The sequence below is a fragment of the Tamandua tetradactyla genome, chromosome X, assembly GCF_023851605.1.
Source record: "Tamandua tetradactyla isolate mTamTet1 chromosome X, mTamTet1.pri, whole genome shotgun sequence".
Lineage (NCBI taxonomy): Eukaryota > Metazoa > Chordata > Mammalia > Pilosa > Myrmecophagidae > Tamandua > Tamandua tetradactyla.
In genome coordinates, this window is record NC_135353.1 from 90,901,104 (window position 1) to 90,916,777 (window position 15,674).

At 34.9% G+C, this 15,674-nt stretch overlaps 1 long non-coding RNA gene across 1 annotated transcript in view; it reads left to right on the top strand.

The window, feature by feature from the left end:
• The window catches only part of LOC143671593 (uncharacterized), a 128,239-nt gene extending 117,139 nt beyond the window's left edge, over positions 1 to 11,100 (top strand). The window contains exon 3 of the long non-coding RNA XR_013169607.1: positions 10,971 to 11,100. This is a non-coding gene — a long non-coding RNA (uncharacterized LOC143671593). The remainder of the gene's footprint in view (positions 1 to 10,970) is intronic.
• The last annotated feature ends 4,574 nt before the right edge of the window (positions 11,101 to 15,674 follow it).

Here is a 15,674-nt window from a genome sequence, read left to right on the forward strand (position 1 = left end):
AAAATCAGTGGGATGGCTGATGACATAAAGAAGATCATGAAGACACTAGAGGAGCATAAAAGGAATTTCAAAGAATAAGTAGAAAAATAGAAGCTGTCACAGAGATAAAGATCCTGTAGACAAAATAAAAAATATACTAGAAACAACACATCAGCAGATTTTAAGATCAGAAGAATGAATAAACACACTAGAGGACAGAACAACTGATTTTGAACACAAAAGATGAAATGACAATAGAGATGGAAAAATTTGAATTGGAGCTCAGGGAAATGATGGACAGAATAAGTGCACAAGTATGAGAATCATCAGTGTCCAAGAAGGAGAACAGAAGAGAAAAGAACTAGGAAGATCAGTTGCAGATATAATGGGGGAAACTTCCAAAACCTTACAAAAGACATAAATATGCAAATCAAAAAACACTCAAAGAACTCTAAATGGAATAAATCCAAAGAGGTCTTTCCCAAGATAAATACTAATCAGTCTGTCAAACATTGAAGAGAAGCAGAAAATCCTGAAAGAGATAAAAACAATCTACTACATACAAAGGAAACCACATAAGACTGAGTTCCAACTACTCAACTGGCACTATGGAGGGGAGAATGTAGTGGTATGATATATTTAGGATCCTGAAAGAGAAAGACTTCCAGCCAAGAATTCTGTACCCAGGCAAATTGTCCTTCAAAACTGAAGGAGACAGGTTTGTTTCCTGGTGCCTGCCCATGCAAACAAACAAACAACCAAACAAACAAAGAACCAAAGCAAGAAAACTGAGGGAGAGACTGAAATTTTCACAAACAAAAGCTGAAAGAATATGTCACAAAAGACTGGCTCTACAATAAATACTAAAAGAAGTTTGGTTGGCTAAAAATAAGATCCAGGAGAGCGACATCTGGAGGAGGGCATAGAATTGAAGAGTACCAGTAAAAATAACTTAAAGGATTAAAAGAGAAAGGTAAAAGAATATATAGATCTGACAAATAAAATTCAAAGGCTAAGATGGTGGATTCAAGAAATATCTTTACAGTAATAACTTTGACTGTTAATGCAATAAACTTATCAATTAAAAGAAATAGATTTGCAAAATGGATTAAGAAATATAATCCAGCTATATGCTGCATACAAGAGACTCATCTTAGACACAAAGATACAAATAGATTGAAATTAAAAGAATGGAAAAATATGTTCCAACAACCCGTAACCAAAGGAAAACAAGAGTAGCTATACTAATATCAGACAAAAAAGACTTTAAATGTAAAGACATCATAAAAGGCAAGAAAGATCACTATGTATGAGCAAAAGGGGCAATTAACCAAGAAGAAATAATAATCATAAGTATATAGACGCCCAATCAAAGAGCTCCAAAATACATGAAACAGATATTGGCGAAACTGAAGAGAGCAATAGATGATTCAACAATAATAGTAGCATATTTCAATGCACCACTCTCCACTATAGATAGAAAAACCAGACAGGATCAACAAGGAAAGAGAATTTAAACATTTTGATAAATAAATGAAGCCTAACAGATATATATTTATTGTTACACACCAAGACATCAGGATATACATTCTTCTCTAGTGCTCATGGAACATTCTCCAGGATAGATCATATGCTGGGACACAAAACATGTCTTTATACATTTAAAAATATTGAAAGTATTCAAAGCACTTTCTTTGATCACAGTGGAATGAAGTAGATCTCAATAACCACCAAAGAACAAGAACTTCCACAAATATATGGATATTAAATAACAAACTCTTAAACAACCAGTGGATCAAAGAAAAAATTGCTAGACAAATAAGTAGCTAGCAGGACATGAATGAAAATGAGAATACAATATATCAGAACTTGTGCGATGCAGCAAAGGCTGTGCTGCAAAGGAAATTTATTGCCCTAATTTCCTATATTTAAAAGAGAGAACAGAGGGAAAATAGATGATTTAATCACTCACCTGTAGGAACTTGAGAAAGAACAGCAAATTAACCCCAAAGCAAATAGAATAAGAGAAGTAACTAAGTTTAAAGCAGAGTTAAATGAATGGGAGAAAAAAGAACAATAGAAAGAATAAACACCACCAAAAGTTGGTTTGTTGAGAAAATCAATGAAATTGATGGGCCACTAGCAAGGCTGACAATGAACAATTTCCTGGAAACACACAAACAAGCTATACTGATTCAGGAAAAAATAGAAGATCTCAACAAACCAATCACAAGTACAGAACTTTAATCACTCATCAAAAATCTTTCCACAAAGAAAAGTCCAGGACCAGATGGCTTCACAGGGGAATTTAGCCAAACATTCCAAAAAGAACTAACACCAATTATGCTCAAACTTTCCAAAAATTTGAGGAAAAAGGAACACTTTTAACTCATTTTATGAAGCTAGCATCACTTTTATACCAAAACCGTGTAGAGATGCTATAAGAAAGGAATACTACAGACCAATATCTAGATTCAACATTGATGCAAAAATTCTCAACAAAATATTACCAAATCAAATCTAACAGCACATTAGAAGAATTATACACCACAACCAAGTAGGATTTATACCAGGAGTGCAAGGAAGGTTCAACACAAGAAAATAAGTTTATGTAATACAGCACATTAACAGATAAAAAAGGAAAAATCACATGATCATCTGGATTGATGCTGAAAAAGCTTTCAACAAAATTCAATATCCTTTTCTGAGCAAAACTCTCCTAAAGGCAGGAATCAATGGTAACTTCCTCAATATTGATAAAGAGCATATATGAAAAACACATAGCATGCATAATACTCAATGGAGAGAGACTGAAAGCTTTCCCTCTAAGATAAGGAATGAGACAAGGATGCTCTCTGTCACCACTATTAATCAATATTGTACTAGAAGTTCTAGCAAGAGCAATCAGGTAGGAAAAAGAAATAAAAGGCATCCAAATTGGAAAGGAAGAAGTAAAATTTTCATTATTTGCAGATGACGTGATGTTATACTTGGAAAACCAAGACAAATCTATTACAAAGTTACTTAAGTTAATAAACAAATTTAGCACAGTGGCAGGTTATAAAATGGACTTGCAAATATCAGTAACGTTTGTATACACAAGCAATAACTTAACTGAGCAGCAATTAAGGAAAATTTTCCATTCAAAATAGTGACTAAAAGAATCAAGTATCTAGGAATGAACTTAACTAGTGGTGTATAGGACTTGTACACAGAAAATTATATAACATTGTTAAAAGAAACCAAAGAAGATCTAATAGGTGGAAAATCATTCTATGTTCGTGGATAGGAATATTAAATGTAGTTAAGATATCAATTCTACGTAAATTGATCTACAGATTCAATGCAATACCAATCAAATCCCAGCAACCTACTTTGAGGACTCAGAAAAGATAGTCACAAAATTCTTCTGGAAGAGAAAGAGACTGAATGACTAAAAGCATCCTAAAAAGAAGAACGAAGTGGGAGAATTAAAATTCCCCAATTTTAAAACTTATCGCAAAGGCACAAATGTCAAAACAGCATGGTACTGACACAAAGATAGAAGTATTGACCAATGGAATTGAGTTGAGAGTGCAGACATACACCACAAAATCTATGGTAAACTGACCATCAACAAGACCCCCAAATCCACTGAACTGAGACAAAATAGTCTTTTCAATAAATGGACAACTGGATATCAATAGCCAGAAGAGTGAAAGAAGACTTTTATCTTACACCAATAGCCAGAAGAGTGAAAGAGGACTTTTACACCTTATTCAAAAATTAACTCAAATTGCATCAAATACCTAAATATAAGTAACAGTACCATAAAGCTTCTAAAACAAAATGTAGGGAAACATTTTCAAGACCTATTAATATGAGGTAGCTTCCTAAACTTTATACCCAAGACAAAGGCAAAAAAAAATTAGATAAATGGGATGTCTCCAATATCAAATGCTTTTGTGGCTCAAAGGACTTTGCCAAAAAGGTAAAGAGGAAGCCAACTTAATGGAGAAAATATTTGGAAATCACACATCAGATAAAAGTTTCATATCCTGTTATACATAAAGAAATCATACAACTCAACAACAAAAGAAATATAAAGTGGGCTAAATATATGAATAGACATTTTAATGAAGATCCGATACAGATGGCTAAAAAGCATATGAAAAGCTGCTTATTCTCATTAGCTATAAGGGAAATGCAGATTGAGACTACAATGAGATACCACCTCACACCTGTAAGAATGGCTGTTTTTTAACAAACAGGAAACTGCAAATACTGGAGAGGATGCAGGGAGATTAGGACATTAAGTACTGCTGGTGGGAATGTATAATGGTACAGCTGCTATGGATAACAATCCAGCAGCTTCTCAAAAAACTAAATATTAAGTTGCTCTATGACCTGGCAATACCACTACTCGGTATATACACAGAAGAACTGAAAGCAGTGGAACAAACAAATATTTGCATACCAATGTTCATAGCAGCATTTTTCACAGTCGCCAAAAGATGGAAACAATCCCAAGTCCCCATCAACAGACAAGTGGATTAACAAAATGTAGTATATACATACAATGGAAAACTATGCAACACTAAGAGAAAATGACATCCTGAAGCATATGACAAGAGGAATGAACCTTGAGGACTTAGTGCTGAGTAAAATAAGCCTGACACAAAAGGATATATACTGTATGATTCTACTTTTATGAGCATGGTAAATGTAAAACCAGAGGCTAATAATACAGAATATAGGGGACCTAGAGATACACTGAAACTTAAAATGGATAAATAATTAGCTACTTAGGTTGAACTTAATTCTAAGGGAATAGATAGAAGTGAAGTTGATTCACTAGTTGGTCTATAAGGATTATTACCCTATTGAAGGTGAATCTGACTGAAAAGGGCTGTATAGATTCATGTGTCCCATTGATTAACACCACAAATAGAAATAAGTTCTTGCATGAACTTCTATGGAGGTATGCATCTTGTACAAAGAATGTATAATTTCAGGGTATGGGGGGAAAATGATATTGCCTACTATGGGCTATGTTTTAAGGAAAGCCCATTACCAGGGATAAATAATGGGAGGAGGGACAAGAGTTAGGGGAAAGTTGGGATTTTCTATTTGGTAAGGGTGTATTTATTGACTATCTTTCTCTTGGGAGCAATGAAATTATCTAAATTGAGACTGTTGATGAGCTGTTGACTTCGGATGTTATACATGAGTCCCAGTACTTGGAGGACACTGAAAGATGCAGTAACTGAAAATAGATTTGTGAATGATGGTGTATACATTTGATCAAACATCCTTTTGCTGCTGCAAAAAAGGAATGAAGATTTGAGGCATTCAATGATATGAATGAAACTGTGGGACATTTGGTGAGGCAAAATAAGCCAGAAACAAAACAGCAAATATTGTATGATCTCATATATAAAATACTTATGAGGAAACTGAGACATAGATTGTAATCTCTTATAGCAGTCACATTTAGTTTGGAGTGGTAATTGTTACTTCTGGATTTTGGGGGGCTGTTTTATATATTTATAACCTGGTATTTAGAGATAAGAATGAAGAAGACCAGGTTAGGATTAAGGTAAATCCAGAATACAGTCATAAGGAAGACATTGTCCATATTTTAGAACTTCACCTACTCTTTAAGACTAAAGAAAGAAAGATTAATTTTGTCCAGAACCTCAATTTTCTCTAGCACTTAATCTAACTCAACCTGTCTGGATAGATCATTTAAACAATCCAAACACGGGGAGCCCAAAACAAGAAGGAGAACCTTAATCCTGTACAGCTTAATGTAGTGCCTGGATACATCCCAGAGTACATTAAGCAGATAATCAAAAAGCTTTGGCAAAGTCCCTTGAGGGATGGGAGAAAAAATGCAGAACTATTTACCCTAACTTACCACTAAGGAAACCCAGAATGTTGTTTCAAACATTAGGGACATCCAAATAAATAAGCCACGCCCAAGATCTTGAGATTTGCTCTTTTGAAGGTTATGTATGTAATTGAGGAACTTAGCCTACCTATAGATATGCCTAAGATTCACCTCTGGAGGACCTCTTTTTATTGCTCAGATGTGGCCTCTCTCTCTCTAAGCCCATTTCAGTAGGTAAAATCACTGCCCTTACCCCTAAGTGGGCCATGACATCCAGGGATGAAAGTCTCCCTCCAGCATGAGAGACGACCCCCAGGGATGAGCTTGGCACTGACACTGTGGGATCAACACTGCCATTCTCACCAAAAGGGGGAAAACAAGTGTAACAAATGAGGTATCAGTGGCTGAGAGAGTTCAAATAGAATCAAGAGGCCACTCTGGAGGTCACTCTTAAGCTAGATTCATTTAGAAATTGCTAACTATCATAACTTGCCAAACACCAAACAAAATCATTCTTGCCAACCTTAAGGAATACTTAGGGCATTATATGAGTCTCTAAACATTCCATGCACTAGGGTACCTTTCCAGAAATATACAACCTCCAGATGGGTCCTGAAATGCAGAGGGGCCAGCCTTTCTAGAACATCAAGTAGTTCCATCCCCCTGTCCCATATTATCAATAGCCCCTTCCAACATGAAAAAGCTAGAATGGGCATAGCCCAAATACCCCTAAAGAGTGGGAAAATGAATAAAGGTGATGGTGGAGTATACAGAGTAAGTAGGGTTTAACAAATGAGTATGAGTGCTGAATCATTATGTTGATATTTCTTTTAGGCTCTAGTACTTTAGAACAGCTAGAAGTAAAACCCAAAAATTGTAAAATTGTAACCCATATCACAATCTGAAATCAGTTCTTTCTTTAAGTATCTTTATTAATAGAACAACATACTAACACACAAGCATTCTTAACATACAAATATTCCGTACATGGCATATAATCAATGGCTCACAGTATCTTTACACACTTGTGTATTCAGCACCATGATCATTTTTTGAACATTTGCAACACTCCAGAAAAAGGAGTAAAAAAGTAAAAAGAAAAAACTCATGCATACCATACCCCTCAACCTTCCCTCTCATTGACCACTAGTATTTCCATCTACCCAATTTATTTTAGCCTTTGTTCCCCCTATTATTATTGATTTTTTAAACTTTTTTTAACTCATCTGTCCATACCCTAGTTAAAAGAAGCAATAGACACAAGGTTTTCACAATCACCCAATCACATTGTAAGAGCTATATGATTATACAATCATCTTCAAGAAACAAGATTATTAGAACACAGCTCTACAGTTCAGGTACTTCCCTCCAGTCACTCCAATACACCATAAACTATAAAGGGGATATCTATATAACGTGTAAGTAAAACATCCAGGATAACTTCTTGACTCTGTTTGAAATCTCTCAGCTACTGACACATTATTTTGTCTCATTTCTCTCTTCCCCCTTTGTTCAAGGTTTTCTCAATCCCTTGATACTGGGCCCTGTCTCATCTCAGGATTTCTGTTCCATGTTTCCAGGGAGGTTTACACCCCTGGCAGTCATGTCCCATGCAGAGGGGGAGAGCAATGAGATCACTTGTCGTGTCAGCTTAGAGAGAGAGGCCACATCAGAGCAACAAATGAGATTCTTTGGAGGTGACTCTTAAGCTTAACTTTTAAGTATGGTTAACCTATCTTTTGCAGGAGTTAGCTTCATAGAGGCAACACCCAAGACTGAGGGTTTGGCCTATTGATTTGGTTGTCCCCATTGCTTTCTAGAATGTCAGAAATTCTCAAATGGGGAAGTTGAATATTTCCCCCTTTCTCCCCATTCCTCCAAGGGTCTTTGCAAATACTTCTTTAATCACTGTCCAAATTTCTGTGAGATTTATTGTGGCATCACACTAACCTGGACAAACCAACAAAATCTTATACCCTATTCAAGATTCCATGTACTATGGTATTAACTAAACTGACCATACAAGCTAAATTTTGAAATGCACTACCCAAAATATAAATTTTGCACTAAATAAATATCTATCCTTTCAATCTCACACAGAAGTTGAAGTTTTAAAACACGGATGATATCATCCTTTACCCACTCTTCTGATAAACCTTAGTCCTATCCAGATCAGCGTCATTCATCACTCTACTTGATGTCTGATTACTTTTTCAACTTTTTAAACAGTTCCTGTATGGAGTAGTGCTGATTTTCACGGCTTTCGAGTTCTAACTCTGAGTCTCAGGTGTCAAAAATATACCCAAAGTTTCTGGAAAGATCATGTTATATACAGACAGCTGACTATGTCAGAATTTAGAATTAACAGTTACACCTACAGAATATGTGTGACTGCTCTAAGAGCTTACAATCTAGGACACTTTACAATAAGCCCCAACATAATGACCCATGCTCTCGATTTTAGTTTATCAAAATTTTATATTATAGTTAGTCCATACGATTGAGGCATGAAACTATTTGTCTGTTTGTTCCTGACAATTCATTCAAAATACAGCTTTTGAGATTCATTCACCTAGTTACATGCATCACAACTTCATTCCTTCTTGTGGCCATTATATGTATACACCAGAGTTCCCCCTTCCATTCCTCATTTTTTGTACCCTTAGGCTGCCTCCATGCATTGTGGATCATGAACACTGATGCCAGAAATACCAGTGTGCAAATGTTCATTCATGTCCTCATGCTCAGTTCCTCCAGGTATACACTGAGCAACCGAGATTCAGGATCACATAGTAACCCACACCTAGCCTCCTGTGGAACCACCACACTGCCTTCCAAGGGACTGGATATCTCATTTCCTTACCAACACCGAATAGGTACATCTCACGTTCCACATTCTCTCTAGTACGTATTTCTCTCTGCTCATTTTAAATAGTTTTATTCATATATCATACAATCCAGCCTAATTGTATGGGTATACCTTTGTTACCATACTCTATATGAAGATATTTCCTTTTCTTCCCTGCAGAATCCATACCCCATTGCCTGTTGACATTCAGTTTGAATAATGCCTTTGTTACATTCACTGGAAACAGTTACTGATGACACTAGACCTTAGCTTACATTGATTGTACTTTTTCCCCATATACTATTTTTAAAACCCCGCAGTACTGACATTCATTTGTTCTCCCTCATGCAAAAACATTTTTCAATTTGTATACTTAATCATCATCATTGTACACTGTACACTCTAGGCTTTCCTACATTATGTCATGTCAGCCTTTATCCTCTATCTTTTCTTCTGGTTTCATATGTGCTCCCAGCCCTTTTCCCTCTATCATACTTACTTTCAGCTTCATTCAGCATATGTATGCTATTGTGGTATAATCAGGTAGTGTTGTGCTATCCATTTATGAATTTTTACAAATCAGTCCTGTTGTATAATCTGTATTCTCTCAGCACCAATTGCCCAATCTCTATCCTATTTCTATCTCCTGAAAACCTGTGTTCTTAACTTCAATTTCCAAAGTTCGCTAACTAATGTTAGTTCATATTAGTGAGACCATACAGTATTTTTCCTTTTGTTTCTGGCTAATTTGACCCAGCATAATGCCCTCAAGGTCCATCCGTATTGTTACATGCTTCATGACTATAGTCATACATCTGCATAATATTCCATTGTATGTATATACCACAGCTTGTTTAGTCACTAATCCGTTGATGGATGTTAGACTGCTTGCATCTCTTGGCAGTTGTAAATAATGCCGCTATAAATATTGGTATGCAAATGTCTGCTTATGTCCTTGCCCTCATGTCCTCTGAATAGATACCTAGCAATGGGATTGCTGGGTCATATGGCAATTCTACAGTTAGCTTCCTGAGGAACTGCCAACTTGCCTTCTACAGTGGTTGTAACACTTTGCATTCCCACCAACAGTGGGAAAAGTGTGCCTCTTTCTCCACATCCTCTCCAGAACTTGTCATTTCTGTTTTTCTGATAATGACCATTATAGTGGGGGTCAGATGATATCTCATCATGGTTTTGATTTGTCTTTCCCTAAGAGCCAGTGAAGTTGCATATCTTTTCATGTGCCTTTCAGTCATTTGCATTTCCTATTCTGAGAAATGTCTGTTCATGTCTTTTGCCCATTTTGAGTTGATGGTCTTTCTGTAATTGAGTTGAAGTATCTCTTTATATATTCTGCATCTTAAACCCTTATCTGGTATGTGGTTTCCAAATATTGTCTCTCATTGCATAGGCTGCTTTTTACTTTCTTGATAAAGTTCTTTGATGTACAAAAGTGTTTAATTTTGAGGAGTTCCCATTTAACTATTTCTTTCTTCAGTGCTCATGCTTTGGGGCTAAGATCAATGAAACTGTCTCTTATTACAAGTTTTATAAAATATTTCCCTACATTTTCTTCTAAAAGTTTTATGGTCTTAGCTCTAATGTTTAAGTCTTTGATCTATTTTGAGTTAATTTTTGTATAAGGTGTGAGATATTGATCTTCTTTCATTATTTTGCATATGGATAGCCAGTTCTCCAATCACCATTTATTTAAGAGGCTGCTCTGTCCCAGGTAAGTTGTCTTGACCACCCTCTCAAAGATCAATTATCAATAGATGAGAGGGTCTATATTGGAACACTCTATTTGATTCTATTGTTCAGTATAACCACCTTTATGCCAATACCATGCTGTTTTGCCTTGTGATATGCTTTAAAGTCAGGTAGGGTGAGACCACCCACTTCATTTTTCTTTCTCAAGAAATTTTTAGCTTCCCAGGGTATCCTGCTCTTCCAAATGAATTTGGTTATTGTCCTTTTTTCTTTTTCTACAAAGTAAGATTTTGGGATTTTAATTGGCATTGCATTGAATTTGTAAATCAATTTGGGTAGAATTGACATTTTAACTATATTTAGTCTTCCAATACATGAACATGCTATGCCCTTCCATTTATTTGCGTCTCCCATGATTTCTTTTAGCAATTCAAGGAAAAAAAACTTCTTGTTGTTTTCTGTGTATAGGTCTTTTGTATCCTTAGTTAAATTTATTCCTAAATATATTATTATTTTGCTTACTTTTGTAAATGGAATTTTTTTTCTTGATTTCCTCTTCAGATTGCTCATTACTAGTGTACAGAAACACTACTGATTTTCAGGTGTTGATCCAGTATCCTGCCACTTTGCTCCAGTAGTTTTGCTGTGGAATTTTGAGGATTTTCAACATATAGTATCATATCATCTACAAACAAGGTGAGTTTTACTTCTTCCCTTCCAATTTGAATTCGTTTTATTTCTTTTTGTTTTCTGATTGCTGTGCCTAGAATTTCCAGTGCAACGTTGAATAACAATGGTGAAAGCAGGCATCCGTATCTTATTCCTGACCTTATGGGGAAAGCTTTCAGTCTTTCCCCATTGAGGATGATGTTAGCTGTAGATTTTTCATATATTCCCTTTATCATGCTAAGAAAGTTACCTTCTATTCCTATCCTTTGAAGTGCTTTCATCAATAGAGGATGTTGAATTTTGTTAAATGCCTTTTCTTCATCAATTGAGATGATTATGTGTTTTTTTCTCCTTTGATGTGTTGATACGGTGTGTTCATTAATTGATTTTCTTTGGTTGAACCATCCTTGCATAACTTGAATAGATCTCACTTGGCCATGGTGTATGTATATTTTTTTTGCATGGGCAGGCACCAGGAATCAAACCCGGGTCTCTGGCATGGCAGGCAAGTAGTCACCATGGCCTGCCCAAATGCATAATTCTTTTAATGTGCTGCTGGATTCAATTTACAAGTATTTTATTGAGGATTTTTGCATCCATATTCATTAAAGAGATTCGTCTGTAATTTTCTTTTGTTGTAGTACCTTTGTCTGGCTTTGGTATGAGAGCGATGTTGGCTTCATAGAATGTATTAGGTAGTTTTCCCTCCTCTTCAATTTTTTGGAATACTTTCAGCAGGATTGGTACTAATTCTTTCTTGAATGCTTGGTAGAATTCACATGTGAAGCCATCTGGTCCCAGGATTTTATGTTTTGCAAACTTCTTGATGACTGATTCAATCTCTTTACTTGTGATTGGTTTGTTGAGGTCGTTTATTTCTTCTCAAGTCTATGTGGGTTGTTTGTGCCTTTCCAGGAAGTTGTCCATTTCATCTATGTTGCCTAGTTTATTGGCATATAGTTGTTCATAGTATCTTCTCATTATCTCCTTTATTTCTGCGGGGTCAGTGGTTACGTCTCGTCTTCCACTTCTGATGTTGTTTATTTACATCCTCTCTCTTTTTCTTTTTATCAGCATAGCTAAGGGGCTATCAATTTTATTGAAAGAACCAACTTCTGGTTTTGTTGATTTTCTCAAGTGTTTCTTTTGTGCATGGTCCAGGAACCGAACCCGGGTCTACAACATGAAAGGCAAGCATTCTACCACTGAACCACTGGTGCTCCCTTTTGAGAGTTTGTTGAAATCTGTTCTGCAACTAATTGTTGCCATGTACTTAGAAATTTATTGCTTTTTTGCTTATCTGTTATTTTCAGAAAAGAGGGGAAAAGAGTGTAACAGAGAAGACAGGATTTAACCAATGAGTATGACTGCTGAATCATTATTTTGATATTCCTTTTTGTCTCCAGTGTCTTGGAGCAGCTAGAAGAAAACATGAAAAATTGTGGTCCTGTAGCCCATACCAAACTTTACAATCTGTTCTATAACTACTTCTTAAAATGCACTTGGATATTTAGTGCTTTTTTGCATATGTTATATTTCACAATAAAAAAGTTAAAAATTTCAAAAAAGGTGGCCTAATCTATTGTAAAACAATATTTGGAAGCTGTATGTGGTGAGGGATTAATAACCAGAATATATAAATAAATTCCACTACTTAACAGTAAAAGATAAACAACCATATTAAGCATGAGCAAAAGATTTGCAAAAACATTTGGCCAAAGGGGAATTACAAATGGGTGAAAAGCACATGAAAAGATTGAAAAGGTGCTTGACATCACTAGGACTTAGAGAAAAATGAAATCACAATGAAATATCATTTCACACCTACCACAATGGCCACTATTGAAAAAACAGGAACAAGTATGATGAGGATGTGGAGAAAGAAGAACACTCATTCACTTCTTGTGGGAATGTATAAAGATGCATTATCTGTGCAAGACAGATTGGAGGTCCTTAAGGTATCCAAGTATAGAACTACCACATGATCCTGCAATCATGTATAAATAAGTCTATAGATGCAACCAGTTATATACGTATAAAAACTGAAAGCAGGGATGTAAACAGAATTTTGCACACCTATGTTCATAGCAACATTATTCATATGTGCCAAAAAATGGTGGCAACCCAAATGTCCATCATTCAATGACCATGCAAACAAAATGTGGTGATTATATATATAAATATAATGGAATTTTATTAATATGTAAGAAGGAATGAAGTTCTGATTCATGTGACAAACATGGATGGACCTTGAAGATATTATTCGCATGAAATGCAGCCAGAGAAGAAAGGACAAATAATGCCTGATCTCATTGATATGAACTAATTATAATAAACACAATTATAGAGTTAGAAACTAGAATATAGATGACCAGATGATAGAATGAGGATAGAGCATGGGAAGCTGGTGCTTAACTTATGTAGAATTTCTAATTAAATAGATTATCAATGTTTGAAAATGGATGGGGTGATGGTATCACATCATTGTGAGTACAGAGATAAATTGTGCATGTGAATGTGGTTGAAAGAAGAAGATTGGGTTTGTGTTTGTGTTTGTTACTAGAAGAAAAGCTAGAGGATAAAATACAGGACTGTATAACACAGGGACCCCTTTTGTGAACAATGACTGTGGTGAATAGTAAAAATAAAGGTATGCTCCTTCATTAACTTTAACAAATATACATCGCTATTGCCAGGTGTTAATAATTGGGATGTGTATAGGAAAAATATAACTAATGCAAATTATGGACTATAGTTAGTAATATTTTAATATCTTTCATAAATTGTAACAAGGGCACCACACCAATGCACAGTTTCAACAATCAGGGTGTATATGGATATGTTGCATATTTTCATCTCCTTTATGCAAATCTGCAACTTCTCTCATCAGTATATATATAGCAACAATGTAAATGACATTATGCTAATTGAAGGAAACCTGACACAGATTATTGCATATTATATGATTCCATATATGTTAAACATAAATATAAATAAGTCTATAGATGCAAACCAGATCAGTGATTATTTAGGATTGGGAAAAGATGGAGGGATTGAGAGATGAGTGCTAAAGGGCATGGGGTTTTTCTTTTTGGAGTAATGAAAATGCTTTAAAATTGACTGTGGTGATGAATTCATAACTCTGATCATTGTAGAAGCCCTTTTTCATACATTGTGGAAGGATTGTATACTATGTGAATATATCTCATTAAAACTGCTTTAAAGAAAAGCATGATACAACTATGTGGTGTTTACATGATGCTTACTTCAATTCAGAGACATAAGTAAGTTCAAAGTGAAAGAGTGAAAGAAAATATACCATGCAAGTAGAAACAAGCAGAGAGCTATGGTAGCTATACTAACATCAGAGAAAAATGAAGCTAAGTTCAAAACTGTTTTGAGGTGAAAGGGTCACTATACACTGATAAAGGGGTACGTTCATAAAAAGACATAACAGTTATAAATATATATACATCTAACTGTAGAGATCCAGATATATGAAGCAAATATTGACAAATTTTAAGGAAGAAATAGATGATTCAAAGTTAATAGGAGATTTCAATACACCACATTCAATAATGTATAGAACCTATAGAAAGAAGATGAATAAGGAAACACAAGACTTCAATAATACTCTAAACCCACTAGACCTAACAGATATATATGGAACATTTCACCCAACAACAGCAGATATCATATTCTTCTCTTGTGTACATGATAAACCCTATGGTAGGTCACAGAAAAAGAATCAATAAAGTCAAAAATATTTCAATCATACAATATATTTTCTCCAACCACAATGGAATGGAGTTAGAATTCAATAACTGAGGGAGAAATGGAAAATTTACAAAATATGTGGAAGTGAAACAATGTACTCTTAAACTACCTATAGGTTTATGAAGAAAACACAAGGGATATTAAGTAAACTTTGAAGTGAGTGAAGATTAAATAACAATATACAAAACTCATGTGATTCAAGAACAGTAGTTCTGAAAAGGAAATTTAGAGTTCTAAATACTTACATTAGAAAAGAAAAAAATATCTAAATCAGAGGCCTTACATCAAACTAGAAGATCCAGAGTAAAAGAACAAAATAAACCAAATTGAAGAGAAGGAGTGAATTAACAAACATAAGAGCAGAGGCAAATGAGATAGAGAACAAAATTATACTACAGAGAATCAACAAAAGCAGTAGTTTATTCTTTGAGATCAATAAACTCTACAAATATTTAGTAAGGATGACAAAGAAAAAAAGGAGAACACAAACAAAAAAATCAAAAGTGAAAAAGGGGGATATTACTCCTGAGGTCATAGAAAGAAAAAGTAATATAAGAGGATATATGAACAACAGTATATAAAAAATTGGATAACTTAGTGAACTGGACAAATTTGTAGAAACTCAAAAATGTCTACACTGACTTGAGTAGAATTAGTACATGTCAAAAAACCAATAACCAACAAATAGATTGAAAGAGCAATAAAATGCATCTGATCTAAGAAAAGGTCTGTATGAGAAAGATGGGTTTACAGATGAGTTTTACCAGACATTCCAAGAAAATTAATGCTTATCATGCTAAAATTTTGCAAAAAATTGAA